The sequence below is a fragment of the Rhinopithecus roxellana genome, chromosome 4 (assembly GCF_007565055.1).
Source record: "Rhinopithecus roxellana isolate Shanxi Qingling chromosome 4, ASM756505v1, whole genome shotgun sequence".
Lineage (NCBI taxonomy): Eukaryota > Metazoa > Chordata > Mammalia > Primates > Cercopithecidae > Rhinopithecus > Rhinopithecus roxellana.
The window spans coordinates 155330361-155345730 of record NC_044552.1 but is presented as its reverse complement, the minus strand read 5'-3'; the positions used below and the strand labels follow the sequence as shown (position 1 = coordinate 155345730).

At 35.8% G+C, this 15370-nt stretch overlaps 1 protein-coding gene across 1 annotated transcript in view; it reads left to right on the top strand.

Annotated features, from left to right (window-relative positions):
* PACRG (parkin coregulated) overlaps positions 1–15370 on the top strand; it is a 578382-nt gene that overhangs the window by 92615 nt on the left and 470397 nt on the right. The gene's annotated exons all lie outside the window — the stretch shown is intronic.

Below are 15370 nucleotides of genomic sequence, written 5' to 3'. Positions count from 1 at the left end.
GAAAGTCAACTGATTTATAACTCCTGGAAAGTGCATAGATGGAAAAGAAAGGTCGACTGCCGCTCTGTGACAGTGATTTGTTTGGCATTGGCTAAAGACAATTCACATTACCAGGGACCCAAGGGGAAACAAGAAATGTTGTAAGTTTCAGATCTCAGTAGACTGACAACTAGAAGAAAAACGAATCACTCCTGCTTTTTAAGTCAGACGACCACCACAGTTGAAAAGTAGGTCTTGGTAGTGCTGAGGGTGTCAAAGCTAAGCTGCCCCCCCGTATTGTCACATAGCATCCCATGAAGAAATGTGTCACTGCCACCCTCTCAGTGGTAAATGTTGCCATTGTAGAAGTATCAGTACTCTGATGTTTAAACAAAAAATGTGTGTCGCTGCTTGTCAGAAAGTTCTGTTTGGAGACACAAATTGGTCTTTGATGAATTTTCTATCTCTACCCAAGGTTAATCTCCAGTTCTGTTCCAATTAGCCATTTATGAATGGTTCCCTCCTGTCTTATCACTCATCACATGTCTCTTCTCTTTACTGAAGCACTCTTGAGATCAAAAGTCCTTTGACAGGTGACAAATGGAATCAGATTGGCAGGATGCTTGTAAACAACAACAAAAAAATCATTCTTTGTTTGATGTTTTCATTTGAATAGTCGAAGTGTCATCCTCCCAGATAACAACTTTTAGTATATTGATGTTTTTGTTATCTTTTTACTACATGTATGTATGTTTTTTATTTTGTTGAAACTGTGTTTCACATGATAATTTTTAAGGAACTCAAAGGAGCATTCATGGTCCTAATTAAGAGAGGAGATTGATAGTGGACATACTGCCACAGGAATTCTAATAGTTTCCTCCAGTTTAATGACAACGAAAAAGACAATCATCTTTTAATGTGCAGGTTTAAGTTTTCAGCGGTCATTACTAAGACCTTTGGAAAGGAGATACCCAAACATGTTCCTATGCAAAGCTCCGTGTTAGCAGGGATGCACACACATGGCTTTTCCTGTAGTAATTCTCATGGCATGGTGCCCAACCACGTAAGCAGGCTTGTCGTTAGCATGTTTTTGAAGAGAATAGTAACTACTCTTTTCACAAAGTCGTTATGTGTGAAGCACATTTCTTGCTATTGGGAAAAGTATAGAAATGGACATAGTTGACAGAATCATTTTAAAGCCAACCTCTGCCCCTTCTCTAAGACACTGTCTTTACAACAAATAATCCTACAGAATTTCCAAGGTTTGGTTTTAATCTGAATAAAGGAAAACCCATCAGCCTTTCTAGCCATAAATTCTCAAATTTTGAGTTCTTATTTAGATTGATCTCTCTCTGTTCATGCACAGGTTTAAGCACTTAAAAAGACAGTTATATGGTTTGAATATTTCTGAATTCTTGAATATCTTGAAAATATAAAATTTCAACTTTCATATACGTAAAACACAATTTAATTGAAATTGACATTCTTAAATTACAATTGCTTCCCTTCATATCTCTTTAGAAAATAACATCTTTGTATTCTATTAATAACATATGTTGGCTGAAAAATTAAGACTAGCCTGATTTTATTCCTTTAATGTCAATCTGTTCTTGTTTGTTTGTTTTGTTTAACAGCCTTGGTAAATGCACTATTTTTGTGTAAATAAAAGTTGCTTCCATGTATTTTTCTTTTCCTTTTGTGTATTCTTCCTTTACCACAGTAAGCTTATTGTCTACTTACTTGAAACTTTTTCTCAACTGAGGAGAGTTTTCTTTTGTAATATTACTTATTGTTACTCTGTCCCAATTTTCTATTTTCTTTCTTAGAACAAATAATACATGTAGATTATACATTTCTATTCTATTCTATTATTTCTATCATTATCTCCCTCAATATTTTTATCTCTTTATTCTTGTTTTAACTTCAGGCAGAGCTTTCTTATGTTTCCCATTTTTTGTTGGTATGGATGTATCCATTACTGCCACCAGTTCAAATTTTAGCTGTGCTTAGGTAAACTGCCCTGCCCCTGGCAATACCCAGTGTCTAGCATGAGCATGTTTCACCTGGTCTTGTTCTGTTGGCCTAAAAGAGGGCTTTGTAACTTCTGACACTGAGACAGCTTAAGTACACAGACACCTATAATCCCTAAAAGGCACAGATACCCAGCTCTGTCTTCGTCTGCCTTTACCTGTAGCATTTTGCTTGTAGGACACACTACTTTCTAGGACAGAATGCAATGTGGTACCAGAAATCTCTGTCCCTACTTGCTGTCCTGTTGTTTCTTGAGTTGACTGTGAATGGATGTAGGAAGGGTGAATGGAAGTGGATAGCGCTTTGTCTTGAAAGGCAACTACTTCAAGGTAGCAGGCTGGTGGCCTAGTCCCTCCCGCCCCCATCGTCGCCCTTTTATTCTAGACCTTATGTTTCTGACAGGGCCAGGAAGGGGGATTAGAAAGTGTGGGAGAGATGAGAAAGCTGACTACCTACTTTTGGATTGGTGCCTCTGGTTGCAAAACGTAAGTTGACTATGAATTGTGGTTTTCCAATCCAGTTTCGTTGATCTCATTTTCTGTAGAAATTCCCTTTATTTTCTGCCTGCACCTTTGTTATTATACTGGTTTGCTGTTGCATGTTACATTTTCCTCTTTTTCTGTATCTTCATAGATAATTTTGTGGTATGTTGGGAGATACTGTGTCAGAGATTCATGTCAAGATGCTATTTAAAAACCCTGAGTCTAATTCGTTTTTGTGCATTAATGGACTACATTCCTTTACAGAGAAGTAATGTGATCTCATTAACACTTAGGCTACAGTGACTTGTCTATTCATAAAGGAATTGAGTACTTATAATGGGTAAGACATGGTGCTGGGCCCTGTAACCTGCATAATATTAGTTCTGGTCCTCAGAAGCTTATTGACTGGAATAGATCACTATTCAAGGAAGAAACCAAAAGTCCTTTCAAAGAGTATATATCAGGTCTTAAGACAGATTGCTTCCACTTGCATAGATCATAATTCTTAATCTTTTATGCAGTAGGTGTTAAACATTTGCTACTTCAATGATCTGGTTCAAATAATTTCTGTAGGCAAACTTTTCAAATTGAGAGTCTCTATAAAATTTTTGCCAGTTCATAAATGGTTATCCATTTCAGTGAGCACAGCTTGCTGATACTTTCATTTTTCTTGTATTTCAGTTTTTTAATTGCCATACTAAGAAATAATAAATTTTACCTTTAAAATGAACTTTAGGCAGTCAATTCACGTACCTACGTATCTACATATTGTGGCAATCCCAAGTATCAATAAGATATTACTGACTTCAATGTTCTACTCTGTACTTTGAAATAAACACTTGAAAAAAAATTATGTTTTTACCTGTTTGTAAATTTTAAAGGTTTATCATGCTTGAGATTCAGTCTGATTTAAGTCTGAAGACTTCTGGAGTCATGGTTAAATACAAGCTGGACTTTCTCATTCCAGCTTTCACATTCCTGCATCTCTGTTCTCTTATTTTCTATCTTAATAATTTACCAGTTTAATCTACTATATAATTTGTTGAAATGTTTTCAAATTTATTTTCAGTGAATATCAATTCTGGAATTTATATATATATATATTATTATTATTATTATTATTATTATTTTTGAGACGGAGGCTCGCTCTGGATGGAGTGCAGTGGCGCAATCTCGGCTCACTGCAAGCTCTGCCTCCCGGGTTCACGCCATTCTCCTGCCTCAGCCTCCCAAGTAGCTGGGACTACTTGGGTGCCCACCACCACACCTCCACACCTGGCTAATTTTTTGTATTTTTAGCAGAGACGGAGTTTCACTGTATTAGCCAGGATGGTCTCAATCTCCCGACCTCATGATCCGCCCGTCTCGGCCTCCCAAAGTGCTGGGATTACAGGCATGAACCACCACGCCCAGCCTATATTTGTTTCTTAAAAAGATCTGCCTACTCTTATATTTTTCTCACTTTATGGTTTCTCTTACTATCTTTATCAGATTGTATTTTTAAGTACACTCATTTGAGGTTCTTTTTCACACTCATCTATTATCTTGAGTTCCTGGGGTGTGAATTGGAATCTGCCTTCTGTGGGAGTCCCTCGGGGCCTGGATTGTGCACGCACCCCTGTGGTGTGCTTTCAGGTTCGTCTCTGCAGGACACACATTCTGAGCCACTTTTTATGTGAATCAGCCTTCACGTTTCCTCAATGGACTACTGTTCACTGCTCTAGGTTTGAGTTTCCCTTTCATTTCTAGGGACTTGGTATTTGCCTGTCTTACTTTTGAGAATGGCTATGCATTTTAACATTTTATTTTATTTTACTTTTCCTCTGGTATTTATAGTTTTTTTGGCCATATTGACCAGAGATCTTTCTATTAATTCTGTAAAATTGTTTTCTTAACTGAATATCTTCGCTTAGATGCAGATTAAAGTACCATCTTGAGATGTAATCTTTCCTCAATGTTAGACCAATTCTAATACTTCCACAAGTGAAAAAAAAAATCAATGGAATAAAATATGTTTTGTATTTCCCATGGAATTCCCTTTATGTAAGCAAGTTACCTTTATGTAAGTTAATGTGTATTGCATAATGTGTGTGTGTGTGTGTAATCAAACACATATAAATTGAAACTCTATTGAACATAGCAAAACTTGGGTTTGGAAAAATCACAAGGAAAAGACATAAAAATTTTGTGCCAACCCACAACTCTCATTTTTGTATGTATATAGTACATGTGTGTATATGTGTGTATTTATATGTGTATGCAAATATGTGTAGATATTTTGTTCCTATTTCAGTACCAGAGTAAAGATTTTTCTTTTCTTTTCTTTCTCTCTTTCTTTCTTCTTTCTTTCTTTCTTTCTTTCTTTCTTTCTTTCTTTCTTTCTTTCTTTCTTTCTTTCTTTCTTTCTTTCTTTCTTTCTTTCTTTCTATCTTTCTTTCTTTCTTTCTTTCTTTTTTTTTCTTTGAGACAGAGTTTCAGTCTTGTTGCCCAGGCTGGAATGCAATGGTGCAATCTTGGCTCATTGCAACCTCCATCTCCCGGGTTCAAGCAATTCTTCTTCCTCAGCCTCCCAAGTAGCTGGGATTACAGGCATGCACCACCAAGCCCAGCTAATTTTGTATTTTTAGTAGAGATGGAGTTTCTCCATGTTGGTCAGGCTGGTCTCGAACTCCCCACCTCAGGTGATCCGCCTGCCTCGGCCTCCAAAAGGCTGGGATTAGAGACGTGAGACCCTGCACCCGAACAAGATTTTAATTTTCATACTGTAAAATTAAGGTGGGTGGGGTTATCATAAGGAGATCTTTATCTTCTCAATATTCGTATCTACTAATATGAATCTCTTGAGAGGCATTAACCCTTCCGTTGGAAAATATCTTTCAAATGCTTTCCATTTGCAGTAAGTTGTGTAACATTTTACTAAACATCATTAAATACTTTTTTAAAATCAACAAATTATAGTATTGGATTGGAGATAATTTACTTTTTAGAAATCATCTTCATAGAAAGAATCACTGTAGATTTATTATTAATTTTTAGTTTTGAAGAGTTGCTTGGGTAATGATTAAGTAATTTATATATGCACAAAAAGATTGTTCATTTACACAAATTTTTATTAATATATTTTAAATGCACTATGAGAAGTGCTAGTGTATTAGATTGGTGATATTAAAACCACAAGTCAAAAAATATAAAAGTTAAGATTTTTATAATTCTATTTGGGAATCTCTAGCTTTTTCTGTTGGTGTGGGTTATAATTTCAACACTGCATTATTCTAACTTATTACATTTAATAAACTAACAATTGGGACTAGCTTCAAATCTCAAGCAGCAATTTAGCAGATGGTTCATTTCATGAGAAAGAAATATGGACTATGGTGACTATGACTGTACTATTGGAGAAATGGAAGAAAGTGAAAGTAAAATGTATTGGTTAGTTGCAATATTGCTAGTAATATTTTGTCTGGTCAATAATATTAGAATGTAGATCAGTTTGCACAAATAATGAACTCCACAACCAAATGAATAATCCTCTATGGAATATACTAGTATTGCAGAAAACCTTTTTGGTAAGAAATTTTGCATGCTGTTAGTGTAAAGCATCATTATTTGGCTTCTTAAACAATCACTTTGTTTTTCTCATCATTCGCTGTCTTGTACTTTATACATCAGACATCTCTGTGCATGTAGATTATCAACCATGCTGACTCCCTTTTTGTCTCTGAACCTGTACCATGCTGGCCTCTCTTGAATGCCTCCATTGTCTCCACATCCACCTCCTCTGCTCAGCCTCTAACTGCTCATCTGCTTACATCTGGCTCAGCTCTTACAGTCTCTTAAAAGTCTTTCCTGACTTTCCCAGGCCAGATTGAGTACCCTTCTCTGGGAAACCAGCATACGCTATTACTGGTCTCATCGCTGAGTAAGGTAGTGATCTGCTTTCACATCTCCCCTCAAGATGGTGGACTGCAGAAGAGCTGGAGCAGGATTATTTGACTTTGACCTCCCTTAGCCCCTGATACAACATGAGTAAATATTTTAAGGCTGATGTTTCAAATGATTCATTAAAATACATTTTTATACTTTTCATATATTTTTGTTTGTTGAATACAGTAGCAATTTCAATTTTCATCTACTTGCAAACCAAGAATGAGGGTGGTTATCTGTGACTTTTAAATTTTCTTTACAGGCCCCATAGATCTTTTGGTAGCTCTAGTTATTTTTGTTTTCTTATAGAATGTAGTTTGCAGTACTTTTAAAGCCTGTATAGTATCAGCTCACTGAATATTGCTGATTGCTGAAGAAAAGTGTTTGTTCGTTTAAACTGCAGTGATCATATTTAAATTTCATTCTTATCTATGTAGTGTCTTTAAATATGTGCTGTCCAATTGGTGCTCATGTAACTTGTAAGAAGCGTCATTCACTTGCTAGGCATTACCTGAGTACCTACTGGGTGCCAGACCCTGCTCTAATCTGGAAATACAGCAGTGAATGAAGCACCCAAATTCTCAGTGCTCATGGAGTTTCCACTACAGTAGGAAAAACTAAACAACCAAACCAATAAATATAGAGACTGATAAATGGTAATGTGTAGGCCATTTGGTAATATTGTCTAAATTGTTTTTAAAAATAAGAGTCCTAACTTAATACTTTTCCCTGTTTAAAATGCAATGATATCAAAAATAATGAAGTGCTAAAGAGAATGCAGTGAAAATAATCAAATAAATTGTGCACTTTCAGGACCTAGTACTGAAAATCAGTGTAAGAGTTATAACCCAACACTCTAATGAATTAACAAATTATATTTTAATTACATTTTATTCCACTAAAACCCTAATTAAGGAATCATGAATGACTGTGTCTTGTACATTTCAACATAAATATTTTGTGAGTTTATGCAAATATGTATTTCCTTTGTGAAAAGTACTTTTCACATTTCAAAAATAAGGAAAACCTAAATAGCCAAGCAAATCCATTTTTTATGTCCCCTTTCTCTCTTCTTTTGAAAGTAAAATCATTACTAGTGAGCAGATTTAGAAAAACAAACAGGAAATGATGAGACACATGTGAGCAGATAAAAAGTCATATCCAGATTGTCTTTAGAGAGAGCACACGAAAGCAAGCCCCAAATGCGGCAAGGCCTGGTCTGCAGGGAAGACACATTCAGATGGAGTCACAGCTCATGAACTTATTTGGGATAGAAATATATAAAAGTTAATTCTATGGCAGTTACATAATAGGATGTATCTGAGAAATTAATGGAATTTAATGCAAAGAGATGAAACTGAGTATTAAAGATGTGCACTATTCATTTGTTTGTTCTGAGCATTCTTTCATCCATCACACATTTCAGAAGGTTGCAATTTATTAAGTGCAGTGAAAATCACTGGTGATATAGGCTTTTGTGCAGTGTATACAATTAGCCATAAGTACATTCATGAGCTGCATAATGTGGTTTTGGTCAACGATGAACTGCATATTCGATGGTGGGACCATAATATTATAATGGATCTGAAAAATTCCTATTGCCTAGCAATGACAGCCATTGGAACGTTCAGCAACACATGTTGCCTTTTCTCTGCTTAGATACAAAAATATTTACTATTGTGTTATAATTGCCTGCAGTATTCAGTACAATCACCTGCTATACAGGTTTGTAGCCTAATAGCAATGGGCTACACCATATAGCCTAGGTGTGTGGTAGGCTATACCATCTAGGCTTGTGTAAATATGCTCTTTATGATGTTTTCACAAAAACAAAATCACCCAAGGACACACTTCTCAGAATGTATCCCTATTGTTAAGTGATACATGACGGTAGAAAGCAGTAAAAAGCAACTTAAAATAGTGTAAAATTACTTGTATTTTGGAAATGATAAATCTAAATGCTGCTCATGATGAGCCACAAAATTATCTAATTTAGTAGATAAAATTAGGCATCAAAATTATTATATCAGAAATCTAAATTATGTTTAATTAGTGTACATATTTTTGAAATTTATTTTGCTTTATAAAATAATTTTAACCTCATAAACATGTTCATTTGTTTAATTTCTTTCTTTTTTAAAAAAAATTAGAGATGGGGTCTTGCTGTGTTACCCAGGTTGGATTCAAACTCCTGGGCTCAAGCGATCCTCCCACTTCAGCCTCCCGAGTAGCTGGGACTACAGGAGCATCTGTGTCTTAATGTAAATCCAATAAGAGTTTTATAGCAGTTGAAGTGAAAACATGCTGAATTTTGTATTGAAAGAGTAATGGAATATTTAAAGGATATTTAAATATATAACCTTAGCATGTCTTTGAAAGAACATGTGATCAAGTCCAGATTCTAATAGAAAGATCCCATTGTTACTGTAAGGAAGACAAATTACTTTTTCTCATTCATGACTGAGGCTCCTGTAACAAAAAACAAATTAGCAAGAGAAAAAGCATACAAGTTTATCTTATGTACGTTTTATAAGACATGGGAAGCTTCCTAAGGAAATGAAGACCCAAGGAAATGGTTAATCCTGAGTGTTCTTTCTAGCAGGTTTGACGAAGAGGGGACAGTTGTAGAGAAATAGGAGAGGACAAAGGAAGCTTGGCAAGACCTCTGTGTTCAGATTCTTCTCTGTGACACTTTGTCTTCTGAGATAAGGATGTTCTTTTTCTCCGGGTATGGGAAGGGCACCCCTCACATATAAGGGTCTTATGACCAGCTTTAGGAAAGAAAGGTGGGAGAAGGTGAGAGAGAACTTCCTGCTTCTTCCATTTTTAAAGATGTGGCATATTTGGGGATAGCTGTCCTGACCCTGTCATTACCGAATCCCTTCTTTGGACTTCAGATTATCTTGCACTGCCTTTTCATTATTATTTATTCAAATGGGACCCTAACACAAAACCAATGTGATATAGAAAGTTAACAGCAAGAAGGGCTCGTGTCTCTGTGGCTGCAGTAAACAGGAGGAAGGACGTGGTCCACTCTCAGAATGCTGTCACGGTTCAGAACTGAGGGATTTAATATTGGTTGGGTATTATTTTCTCTTCTCCCTCCCTCTTGCCCCATTTCTCACTGAATAGCAACCCCAATGTAATTACCTGTTTGGTTGGACTACTTTGATGGACTTAAGCATAAAGTTAAAAGGGAGGAGAGCAAGCTCAAGTGTACTAACTTGAGCAGTTTGGGTAATCAGGGATTAAGATCTTGTGCTTCTTGGAGCCCTGGGGACAATGGTTGAACTGCATCAGGTAGCCAGACTGGAATCAGGTGGAGTCACTGGCAAGTTAGAAGCCCTTAATTTTGTCATGCCTCTCACTTCCTGTGACCCTGGCCTGCTCCTACCTACTCATCCACATGGCTCCAGCCGTGCTGACTTCTTTGATTTTCCAAGAAAACAAATGCCCAGATCTCCCTCTGGCCTTCATCAGGAATGAGTTCCTCCAACTCTTGGCCAACTTCCCCTCTTCAGGACTGTGCTCTGATATATTAAAGCAGCCATCCTTGGCACCTATTCTCATCCCCCTCTCCCCAGGGACACAATGATGTTTCTCCAGAGCTCAATACCATGCCTGTCCCAGGTAAAACACTGGGATAAGAAAGATATTTTGTCAGTGGCTCTCACTACCATCCAGTAATAACTCAAATGATTTTAGACAGTAAGGATTAAAGGATGGTGATCTGGTTGAAAGTGTGCAGGCATGGTGAGGGGTAGGCGTCTTACATTAAAATGAAGTTTACTTATCAAGCATTTAGTTATTTGGGTGGCTTTGGTGGAGAGCTCAGCTGAAGGATATGAAGCTGGGGAGAGAGGACAGAGACATCCTGAGACATCCCTTCTAGCTGCTGCGGGTACCTTCTTCCTTTTCTTACTTTCAACACACACATTCTCAGCTCTCCTTTATTTAGTCATGAATTTACTCATGTATTCAAGAAATATTCATTGAGCATCTTTGTTACTGCCATTAGTTCAAATAATATCTTCTATTTTTAATCTGCTTCATTTTGTCCTATTCTGCTTGCTATTAAAACCTACCTCTTCTGTGCGAATCCCATAGATTATTTTTATTCTTCTAACATACTGTTCATTCTTTGAACCTAAAAGAGTGCAACTTTCATGATAGTATTTGGAGCATGGAGGCAGGCAGGTAGGGTTTAGAGGATAAGAAGGAGACAAGCAGAGCTGAAAGGTTTTGAAAGTGCCTTCAAAGCCAACGCATACACCACCATTTATTCATTCTAAGATAGGTCTTTGTGATTAAAAGTTAATGATGTTCAATTTATATTTAGATGCTGTACATACAGCATCTAAATTCTTGTCCTGGTAGTGCTTGAGATTTTGAATAGGGTGAAATCATAAGAATGCCATAATATTCCTTGGCATTAGTGAAACTTGATAAATTTATTTTGTTTCTTTCATTAAACTTCCTTTTCTAAGTTCTGGGATACATGGCAGGATGTACAGATTTGTTACACAGGTAGATGTGTGCCATGGTGGTATGCTGCACCTATCAACCCAGCACCTAGGAATTCAGCCCAGCAAGCATTAGCTATTTATCCAGATGCTCTCCCACCCCATGCACCTCCACCCCACAAGAGGCCCCAGTGTGTGTTGTTTCCCTCCCTGTGTCCATGTGTTCTCATTGTTCAGCTCTAACTTGTAAGTGAGAATGTGTGGTGTTTAGGTTTTCTGTTCCTGAGTTAGTTTTCCAAGGATAATGGCTTCCAGCTCCATCCATGTTCCTGCAAAGGACGTAATGTTGTTCCTTTTTATGGCTGCATAGTATTCCATGGTATATATGTACCACGTTTGCTTTATCAAGTTTATCATTGATGGGCATTTGGGTTGATTCCATGTCTTTGCTGTTGTGAATAGCACTGAAGTGAACATACACATGCACGTATCTTTATAATAGAAGATTTATATTCCTTTGTGTACATACCCAGTAATGGTATTGCTGGGTCAAATGTATGTCTGGCTGTAGGTCTTGGAGGAATCACCACACTGTCTTCCACAATGGTTGAACTAAATTACATTCCGATAAACAGTGTAAAAGCATTCCTGTTTCTCCATAGCCTCTCCAGGATCTGTTGTTTCTTGACTTTTTAATAATCGTCATTCTGACTGGTGTGAGATGGTATCTCATTGTGGTTTTGATTTGCATTTCTCTAATGATCGTGATGATGATGATGTTGAGCTTTCTTCATGTTTCTTGGCCACATAAATAAATATCTTCTTTTGAGAAGTGTCTGTTCATGTCTTTTGCCCACTTCTTAATGGGGTTGTTTGTATTTTTAAGAAAAGGTATTTTTTAGTCAATTATTTTTCATGAAATCTAAATATGCCTTATCAGTATTCCAATCTATGTGGCCTGGTTGTTTCTAAATGTTATTTTTAATAATTGAATGATATTAAATAAAATTCTTGCTATATCTGGTTTAAAATGATTTTGATGATTAGCTTTTGTTAGTGGCATTTACAAATTCTAAACAACTTATACCACATCCATTATTTTCTTTAGCTTCTGCTGGGATTTGCTGTGTAAAAGAGTGTGGGAACAATGTAGCTCACGTTATTCTGATAATAACATCTGGGAAGGACAAGCTTCTGCATAAATTTTTCCCATAATGGGAGGAAGTGAGCAGAAACAGAATGAGCATTGTGGGCTACGATTTTAATATTTAAAATATTTTTCTCTTAGGAACTGAACCTGTAGCTTCTGCACATAAAAGCAGTCTTTTTTTTTTCATTTTTTTGCCCAAATAAAGACAATTCCAAATAAACTATTATATTTTGTTTGATGTCTTCCTTTCTACTCAACAAAGCCAATGATTTGCAATTTGAATAACTTTTTTTTTTTTTTTTTTTTTTTTTTTTTTTTTTTTGAAATGGAGTCTCGCTCTGTCGCCCAGGCTGGAGTGCAGTGGCCGGATCTCAGCTCACTGCAAGCTCCGCCTCCCGGGTTTACGCCATTCTCCTGCCTCAGCCTCCTGAGTAGCTGGGACTACAGGCGCCCGCCACCTCGCCCGGCTAGTTTTTCATGTGTTTTAGTAGAGACGGGGTTTCACAGTGTTAGCCAGGATGGTCTCGATCTCCTGACCTCATGATCCGCCTGTCTCGGCCTCCCAAAGTGCTGGGATTACAGGCTTGAGCCACCGCGCCTGGCCTTTGAATAACTTTTCAAGCAATTTCTCTATTTCTTTTTTAAAAATATTTTTTATATAATTTATTATATGAAGACTTAATCAATGTTTGAAAGGAGTGATGCCATCTTGCTTTTTAATTAAATTTCTTTTACTAGACCTTTCACAGTGGATTCTGGCATAAGTGTAGGGTTTTAAACTTTTTCCCCTCTCGACTAATAATGAGGTGAATTATGAAAAATAATAATTTGTCATAATTTCCAAAAGAATGGGCTCTACAGCCTTCCTGTTACTAGTGTCAAAAGATGAATTAACTTTCTTTTGTTACCCAACCATAGCCATGTTGCTAACTTGATCTCAGCTCTCTTGGAAAAATGGGAATACTTCTATATTTAGGCAATATTCCTTCTAGCTATTAGCATGACTTCAATTTCGTTTGGTTGTCTTTCTTCTAGTAACTGCCTCATTCAGAGAAGATATTACCGACACTTTTTGTCACTTTTGATTCCCCTCTGGAGCTCTTTTATGCCCCTTGCCTTGACAACTTGTTTGTGCAGACTTTTCCGGAATTGGAGCATTGTTTGTATCTTTTAAAAAACAATATGCTAATTATTTTGTAAAAAACAATATGTTGTTTCTCGACTTTTTAATAATTGCCATTCTGACTGGCATGAGATGGTATTTCATTGTGGTTTTCATTCGCATTTCTGTAATCATCAGTGATGTTGAACCTTTTTTCATGTGTTTGTTGGTCGCATAAGTGTCTTCTTTTGAGAATTGTCTGTTCATGTCTTTTGCCCACTTTTTAATGGGGTTGCAATTAAAAAATATGTACTTAAAAAAACCAATATGTTAATTAATTTGAATTTTTAGGGCTTTTTTCATTAAAACAGTTTTACTAATGATATTTTTATAAGTATTGATGCAATCTTATTTCTCTTCTTTTCTAAAATTGTGGTAAATACCCATGATATAAAATTTACCATCATAACCATTTTTAAGTGTACAGTTCAAGTCATGGTAAGTGCACTCACATTGTTGTGCGACCAATTTTCAGAATTTTTCTTCATCTTGCAAGACTAAAACCCTATGCCCATTAAATAGCTCCTTACTCCCTGCTCCCCACATCCCCTGCTAACCACCATCTTACTTTCTGTCTCTATGAAAAGGACATAATGAATTTCATAAGAGATTTTTCATGTATGTTAGGTGCACAGTGAAGCGTTATTTTGTTTTTGTATGGATTACTGGTAATATGGCCTCCAAATGCTAAAAAAAGAGAAGAAAATTAAGTCAATTATCTTTTCTACTTGGAATGTTTAGCAGCCACAGAGAGTTAAATAAGAAAACTGTACCTGTGCTAAAAAATTATCACAACATATGAAATACATATAATTTAATTAGAAATTAAAATATCAGGGTAAAAAGGTGTGTCTAAACCCTGTCTAAAACATTAGATACATTGTATAACATTGCATACATTGTATAATGAATGCATATATAAAAGGTTATAAAACCTTTAAAAATGATATAAGTTGCTTTAGGCCAGTTGAATTATGTACATGCTATTTCCCAAATATGCTGTTTAATATCCCTTACACCAATGGGCGCATGTACATGTGTATGTTTGTATTCAATTCACTTTTACCTGCAAAGACCCTGTTTCTGACATCCTTATTAAAACTTGGAATTGTTTGCTTTTTAAAAAATGTTGATAATTGCAAAGGTTATCTAGTTATGCCTCAAGATCACCGGCCTCTCTCTATAGCTTTTGCCAAAAATACTCCTTAAATCAACTGTCCTGTATCTGAATGTAGATTCTATTATATTTCCATCCAGATGTTTTTGCTAATATCATTTGTATGTTACTTTAACATAATGAAACCCAGAAGGTGCAATTCCATGTTAAAGAGCATAATCAGGCCTTATCATGTCCTAATGCCAATCCCAAATTTTGTTCTAATGTAAAACTTCGTAATAAAATTTGAAACCACAGGGGTTTTCCTGGTTTGCATAAACTACTAAATCCCCTTTATTTTGGCATATTAAGTTAAAATAAACTATAAGAGTAACATAAATGCACATGATTACTTATATTTTTACTATATTACTTGGCATCATTCAGCCCTGTTTCAAGGACTTAATGCTTATTTGGTTACTCTTTTTCATTTCCCCATTTCCTTCCATTGTTTGATGCTTGGAATAAATTATACAAGCTAAACTATATTATTTTTTCACTATCTTAGTCTTTCTTTCCTGATGATGAATATGCTTTAGAAATGGCTTATTCGGTAAAACATTGTTTCATCAGTCATTCCTATCTGATTTAGTATGCAAAGTCTACATGAATTATTACAAAAGAGAATCTTTACATTAAATTTTATTCTGTTTGCCATTTGTCATCCTTTCATAATTATTTATAAAGCAAATTCCATTTCTAAAAAGAAGGTATAATATGATCTGGTCCTTCTGCCTACTCTTTTTATTGCTATTTGTAATTGAGTAATAGTGAGGGAAGCACTGTCTTGAGTCATTGGAACATGCTAGGAAATCATTCTTTGATATACACCTTCAAGTATAAGAAGATAAATCACAAATAGTAAATTGGATACCATGTTAAAATATCTGCAAACAATTTTTTAACCATAAATATATTTCATAAATAGTTATTTAATTATACATCTTAAAATATAGGTTTGATCCTGCATCTTGACAATGAAAAACCCAAGGGTTTGTGAAATTCTGTCCTAAGCAGACAAAA